General features: G+C 41.0%; 1 long non-coding RNA gene across 1 annotated transcript in view; it reads right to left on the bottom strand.

The window, feature by feature from the left end:
- Positions 1 to 5,472: 5,472 nt before the first annotated feature.
- Positions 5,473 to 7,937, bottom strand: part of LOC104848885 — a 28,734-nt gene continuing 26,269 nt past the window's right edge. Inside the window, exon 3 of the long non-coding RNA XR_776573.1 lies at positions 5,473 to 6,698. This is a non-coding gene — a long non-coding RNA (uncharacterized LOC104848885). The remainder of the gene's footprint in view (positions 6,699 to 7,937) is intronic.

The following is a 7,937-nucleotide window of genomic DNA, read 5'->3' as shown; positions in this document are numbered from 1 at the left end:
TTGTGGAAGCGAACGCCTCTGGGGTATAGCGACATACATCCGTGCGTGGGATTGCTGGGTCACATGGTTTTTCTATCTTTAGGGTTTTGAGGAATCCCTGTGCTATTTTCTATAATGGCTAGACTACTAATTTGCATTTCCACGGACACTGGACAAGAGTATCCTTTTATCTGCATCCTTTTCAGCATTTTAAAGTTTTTGGGTTTTTCTTTTTTTTGATGATCACGGTTTCAGTTGGGGTGAGAGGATATCTAACTGTGATTCCCACCTGCATCATTCCAGTGGTAGTGAAATTGCCCAGTGTTCATGTACTCATTGACAACTTCTGTGTCTTCCTGTAAGAAGCGCTTGTTTTGATTTTATTTTTTCCCCATTAAGTTTACTGGTACATTTAAGGTATACAATACAGTTAATTCATCATCGGGACCTTATACCTTTACAGGATGTATCTTGGTTCTTGTTTTTTCCCATTCCCTGCCTTCCTTTCACCCCTTCACCCTTCCCTATTCACAAAGACTTTGTTTCCATTTTATTCACATTTTTCTTTTCCCTTATTTCCTTTCCCCTCCCCTTCCCACTTCCCCTTTAGACCTTTTCTTCCTATTTCACACTCCCAATTATACCATTTCAACCTTATTTACATTTTCAGTTTTTCATGCCAGAGAAGCTATTCGGTATTTACCAAAGTGTGTCCTATTGATTTCACTTAAGACTATGGCCTCAGTGGGTGTCCATTTAGTTAGTCCATTGTTTTGATTTAAAGCCCATTTAATTAATTAATTAATTAATTATTGAGACAGGGTCTCACTGTGTAGTTGAGACTGACCTGGAACTCACTATGTAGCCCAGGCTGATCTCGAACTCACAGCGATCCTCCTGCCTCAGCCTCCCAAGTGCTGGAATTACAGACATGCACCACCAAACCTGGCTAAACCCATTTTTAAATTGGATTTTTTTGGTTGTTGTTTAACCTTTTGAGTTCCTTACATATTCTGAATATCAATCCCTTGTTGATGAATAGTTTGCAAACATTTTCTTCCATTCTACAGGTTGCCCTTTAATTCCATTTATTACTTCCTTTGCGGTGGAGAATCATCTTAGTTTGATATAATCCCATTTATTTTTGCTTTTGTTGCCAATGTCTCGAGAATCCCACCTACAAAGTCATTGCTGCCCTAATGTCTCGAGGGATATTCCCCAATGTTTTCTTGCAGTGACTTCATAGTTTTATGTGAACACTTTGGTCTTGGAATCCTTTTGAGTTGATTTCTGTGTACAGTGAGAGAATTGAACCTAGTTTCTTCTGCCAATGCATATCTCAATTTACTGGTACCCTTTACTGAAGAGATTGTCTTTTCTCCACTATTTGTTCTTGGAGTCTTTGTAAAACAAATCATTTGGCTGTACGACTGTGGATTAATTTCCAGTTCCTCTGTTCTGTTCTATTGGTCCATCTGGCTGTGTTTATGCCAGTGGTGTTTTGAGTATTATAGACTTCTTTTAATTACTAGAGCTGTTTTAATTACTATAGATTTGTAGAACATTTTGTAGTCAGGTATTGCGACACCAACAACTTTTTTTTTTTTTTTTTTGGTGCTTAGGATAACAACTAGCTACACCATTTTTCTTTTGCACTTTCATATGAATTTTAGAATTGCTTTTTCTGTTTTTGTGAAGAAAGTCATTGATATCTCGATCGGAATTGCATCGAGTTTATAGATGACTTTGGATAGTATGGTCATGACAATACTGATTCTTACAATACATAAATATGGAATAGCTTTCATTTTTTGTGTCCTGTATAGTACCTTTCAATATTTTTTTGAAGTTTTAACTCCTCGTTTTATTAAAAATACACAGCTTTTGCATATAACAACATACTGTAGAGATAAACCCATCAATATGTGAATATATGAATATAGCCCAGTCCTGTTGAGGAGAAGGTTACACGGGACACGGATGGAAATAGGAACTGCAGCTGTGGTTCCGCACACGGAGCCACACTCAGAAGTTCAAGGCTGCAAACAGTCCTGAGGACCCTCCGATAACACTCTGGGAACAGTCTGTTTTGAGAAAGTATATGAATAACTAGAACCAGGTGTTCATAAAAATATTTTCTAATGCTTTGCTAAAGATAATCTGTAAGGAACTAACTGTTTATTCTCATGGAAGAATTGTGCATGTACCTGATAAAAACAGAGGTTGGTGAGAGCTGGCTGCTGTTTGCCTGTGAGAGCGTCAGCCCTCTACTCCTCAGCAAAACTGCATTCCTGCTGCCTGTCTGTCCTTCGCGTCCCCGAGGACAACACATTCCTTTGCATGGTTGCATAATATTGCATTTTGCATTGTTCCATATGTATTTTCCCACTCCCAGGATAATGCATTTGCAGTGGTAAGAATTCCTATTTACTAGTATTTTTAGTACCACTGCTGTTCTGTGGATAACTTCAAGTTCCTCAATTTTCTAGAAGAGGATTAATCCAAGACATCTCTGTAATCTTTCAAAGTTAGCTCTTTCTACGAACTCATCATCATAGACTCCAGTGCGGTAAACGTAACGTTTTAGGAGTTGCACGGAGGGAGAATCCCCGGCAGCACAGCTCTGCCAGGGTCTGCGGGCTGGGATCCTCCCACTGCTTGCTCCAGATTTCCCCTCTGCCTCTCTGTTCCCTGCTGTGTTCCTTCCAATTTGGCCAATGAGGAGCCCCGCTAAAAACCTTAGAGCCACATCATCATTTTAAAATTCTCATTCTAGAGATCTCTTCACTTCTGTGGTCAAATTTATCCCCAGATATTTCATTTCTTTTGAAGCTATTGTGAATAGGACTGCTTTATCAGTATCTTTTCAGCAAGTTCATAATCGGTGTACTAAAATGCTAATTTTTTCCCATTGATTTTGTATCGTGCAGCTTTACTGAACTCATATATAAGTTCTAGCAATTGTCTGACAGAGTATTCAGACTTTTCAGCCTAAGCATGTCATCTGTCAACATGGATACTGCGACTTTGTTTCCTATCTGATTATCCTTTATTTCTTTCTCTTGCCAAAGCTCTCAGTAGTGCATTAAGGGAGAATGGTGGAAGCGAACAGCTGCTGTGCTCTCACAAACTGGGGCAGCCTGGGCTACTGAGGCCATGCAGCCCGGCCGACATCAATCAGCAATGAAGAAACCACAGACACTGTGCTTTGAGTGCTTCATACGTAAACCCAGTGCACCTACCACTCAGGTGTCCTCCATCCCTCTAAATGGAAAATACTCTACTGCTAAAGCTACTTCATATGACTAGGAAAGCAAATATTACAACAATGTGCAGACATCACAGTAAAGACAAAAGAAAGTACACATAATCTGTGGTTGTTTTCTGAGTGCCTGCGCTAGTAGAAATCTCTAGACGCTAGGATTACAAAGACAGAAGGTCAGATTTTGTTCTCCTAAATTTTCAGTTTAGTTTTATGAATTGTAGAATTGTAAGAAGTGACTAAACATAACCTCAAAGTGATTGTTTTCATCATCATTGTTATCATTTAACAATAGAAAATTTCCTTTTAAAAAGGTCAACCAGGGTGGGTCTAAAAGGCTACCTCTCAGTTCATTTGCTTTGAGTTCGAAAGTGTTGGAAGGGGTTCACACAATTCCAACCAACTTGAAGTGTGATTTATCCTCTCAAAGGCTTGAAACCAAGTTCAATCTTTTTCTCATGATGGATGTTCTCTTAGGTAACTTCATTTCCAAAGTAGCCATTCTTGTCTACATCAAAGCTCAGCAGAGTTAATTCCATCCCTCCCTCCATCCCACACTCCAGGCAGCCACTGAGGGTCCCGGTGTCCGCCTGCCCCTGTCACTTGTGGGATGCCACACGTAATCTAACAGGCCTACCTAAGCCACTGCATGTGAAAGAGCTGCACTAGAATTTTCACCAACAGTGTTTCTCACTTTGCTCAGTCTTTAACCAACTTTGAACCTGCTCCCAGGTGAGGATTAGGCTATCAGGCTTCCAACATGGGCACTGACTCTCTACCTGCATTTTTAGGCCATCATCTTTTCTGCTCACACATGGTCTGTCATCTTGCTGAGGCGTTGTATTTATCTGTAGTGTGCTTCATTTTTTCCCTCCAGTATCTTTCCTTCTTATATTACAATTCACCCATTTGAAACATTCATAATTTTCTCACCACTCTGCTTTAAAAATCATCTCCCCCACCATTATTCATATATACAACCAGCATCTGTTGCCACGTGCTGCCATGGTAACTAAGGAAATACAGGGTAATGTCAGGAAGCATTAAGCATGTGCTTGAAGGTCCTGTTCAAGAATTTAAGGTGATTTTGTTGGTGTGGTTGATACTTTTACCCCTAAGCACCTTCAACTGAGTTGCAGATGTGGAACTATGGAAATCTGGATTTAATCAGGCATATTGTTTTGCCTCCAGGTAAAATGAAGAGCGAGATGGGCAAGGAAACAAATATGTGCATGTTATTGACTTTGGGATTTTTACATTGAGTAGGGAGCAAGCGAGGGTATTGGAGCATGAAGGCAGAGGGAAAGGGAGGAATGATGAATCGATCGGAGGTGCCTTGGAGAGACAGGATTGTTGGAACAGGGGAGAGAGTAAGCGGGAAGGATGAAAGGTGGTGATCATGGAGTGGGCCGGGGTGATGGCTGGATTGCCCGTAACACTCCTGACAAGGTCTATGGTGTGATTTGGGGAGCGAGCAGCGTGAAGTACGGTGACAGCGAGGTCACCGGGAGAGAGACACTGTGACATGGGCAGCCAGGCTGTGACGCTTCATGAAGTCACCAAGAGTGCATGGGTAGGTGGTATGGAGAGAGTGGGGGTGAACTAGGAGCAACGTTACCAACACATGGGGTGGGGCAGTGCCCCGAGGGTCAGAGACACCCCGGTTCTGTTAGACAAGCTACTAATACTTCTAAAAACCTCCGCGTTGAGATAAAAAGCAACACACTTTGGCCCAAAGTCAACAAAACTCAATTACTATGAAGTAAATCAAGCCCCTCGGTATCTTTATCTTACAGACAGCACATTAAAAAATGATTTGGATTAACTACCAGAGGGGAAACCTAGGCGATATCTCATGTAAGTCCGGAAGTCTCGTCAACAGTAGGCAGAACCAGACACTCAGGAACGGCACACCGGCGGCGTGGAGCCCGTCTGGTTACTGGGCACACACTCCGCCACTCCCCACCAGCTCTCCTGCCCGCATCGTCTCTTTCCCTGGGTTTCTCATCTGTCTGACTGCTGGGCATGTTTCCCACCGTGGCGTTAAGACTGCATTTAACCAAAATGACTGTAAAGACTGAGGGAATCAGCTGATGTACTCTTCCCGTGGAATCCCAGCTTTGTTCACATTTTCCCACGTCCCTAAACTAAATATTTGGAAATAGAGAAATTTCACAGTTTCTTAGTTGAAAATTGAAACAGACAAATTTGTTTTCTCTTTGCAGTGAAGTTGGAAAAGAAAAATGTGTACGTACCCTTCTTTTCAATTGGACTTGGGGTCTCCTGAACTTTTACAAGTCTTACTGCCTCACCAATTCACAAGTATGTATGTTGAATAAACAATCCTGAATCATAAGTTAGCTTGTTATATTCTAAACATATTCTTTATTTTACAGAAGTAGAATGATATCTCACAAAAGACCTCGAAGATTACACATTCGTCTCCATTTACAAGCAAAGGGAGGTTCAGGGAGCTAATGAAACCAAGATAATAGAGCCACACTGCACAGCAGAACTTGAATTCAAATTCTTACCATCCCCTACATTGTACTTAGCACAACTGTTTTGGTTTAGGGTCTTTGAAAATACTTTTACTGTGAAATATTTCAAACACAGAAGTTTACAGCGTTTAATGCAGTAACATATGTATTCCTACTACCCTGCTGCACAGAATCTTAATATTCATTTAGATTTGGGAATGAAACTTTGTAGACAGAGTTGAGAGGCCCTTTCTCCCATGTTCTCATTCCAAATTCTCATTTCTTTTTTTCTTCAGGGCTAATCATCATGATAAATCTGAAATTTTTTAGGAGCTCCTTTAAGAACTGCTTTAAAGGAAATAAATTCGAAAGATAATTTCATCTATGTAGATTTACAAGTTCTTATTAACTTGCGTGAACTTTTCATGCTAAAAGAATGAAAGGAATACGGTCTATTTACATACCCCCAAACAAAACTGAGTGCCCCTGGTAGGCCTTTCTGCATGCGAGGCCCCACGTGGAAACTAAGCGTCACTGGATGGAGATATACCTAAAAGTCCCTTGGTTTCAGTAATGAGAATCACGTGCTGTCCCTGTAAGGGTGAGGATGGAGAACTATGCTTCGAAGTCGGGCCAATTCCAAGAGCAGGTAACAAAGCCTCAGCTCAAAGGATCCCATGGATAATGCTCTGCTATTACTGCCTTAAAATCTGGGAAGTTCTGAACAAGGACCCTGATGTCTTTATTCTGCTCTGGCCTTGCCAGTTGTGCAGCTGGTGCGGTTCCCTAGGCAAGGTGTGTCTGGGGCACCCAGGGACTCTCGAGGGACACTGATGGTTAAATCCACTTTGTCCTCAGGAGGGCGCTGCTCCACTTTTCATACTTGATGTCTTCATTGCAGTACACACAGCTATATATAAATCCAGGCACGCTGGAGGAGGACTTCAAAGGCCAGCTGCTTCACAAGGCAGATGGACCTGGGAATACATATGGAGAAGAAGGACAGGGATTCGCCGAGCTCTCACGTGCTGTATTTCTCTTGCCAGCAGAGCCCATTCTGGTATTGGTGGCATTATCCACTTTTACAGACAAAGAAACATTGGAATTTGAGCCCAGTACTGTTGGACTTTGGAGACCAGAATAGGAGTTTCTGCTTTAATTTGAAGATAACATTTCTAGAAACAACCATGCAAAAACAGTTGTGTAAACAGGATTTCTAAAAGGATATGTTTCCAATCACGCCCTTCCAATAACACAGGAAAGAGTTCCCACGGTGCACCACGTACTTCCTGACTTCAGCCTACTAACAAATGCAAGGTCCTGCGCGACTGTTCAACTCCAATAAACATGCCCTGCAGATTTTACTGAGGAGTCTAGGTTTCAAATATGCTATTCCATTTTCACCTCGAATTAACGCGCTTTGATTTGGGGTCCTGCAAACCTCGTCACTAAAACTGAGACGTGTTTAACCTGTACATTTCAACTGAAACGACCAAATTACAATGACATTTTGGGAGTGCTCTAAGCCTTATGCCTCTGAGCCATTCATAAACGCTACCCAAGAGGAAGGTGGAAGATTAACTATTTACTGTTATTCTGAAATCCACCCACACAGAAGATACATTCATCATTTTTAAGGTTTCACATTATTGTAGCATTAGCTAGTCCTATAAAATGCGTAGTTCTGAGCATTACACGGACTATGGTATTTTCCCAAGGGATTGAAAAAAAAATCCACATCAGATTAAAGAAATTCCTTTTCTTTCCTAGTTTACAAGGATTCGCTATCAAGAATTGTTGATTTTTATTGGTTGTACCTCCCACATTTTCTGGAAAGTTTCCTGTGTTTTTGCCCCCTCTTTTCATAACGTACTAGGTCCAGCTAAATTAACTGGCTTTCTAAGACCTAAAACCTCATACAGCTGGGATAAATTCAGCACAGATGTTACATATTCATCTTGTTCTATATTACTGGATTTGGATTGTTGAATGTTGTTGTATCTTTGTTGCCTATTCAGTGAGTTTTTAATTGTATTTTTCTGTTTTTTTGCGGGGGCTGATTCTCCTGCATTCATTCTACCTTTTTAAGCTTAAAACTTGGTTCATATATTTTACCCTTCTCTTTTTTATTTTCTGATATTATAATTTTCAACATGCTGCCTTCAAGTACTGCTCTAGTTGAGACCCACCTGTTTTGATGTGATGGAGTTTTAGAT

Source organism: Fukomys damarensis, unplaced genomic scaffold (assembly GCF_012274545.1).
Source record: "Fukomys damarensis isolate Sample0158 unplaced genomic scaffold, DMR_v1.0_HiC HiC_scaffold_33, whole genome shotgun sequence".
Lineage (NCBI taxonomy): Eukaryota > Metazoa > Chordata > Mammalia > Rodentia > Bathyergidae > Fukomys > Fukomys damarensis.
Note: the sequence above shows the minus strand (reverse complement) of the source record. Positions and strands in the feature narration are given on the sequence as shown.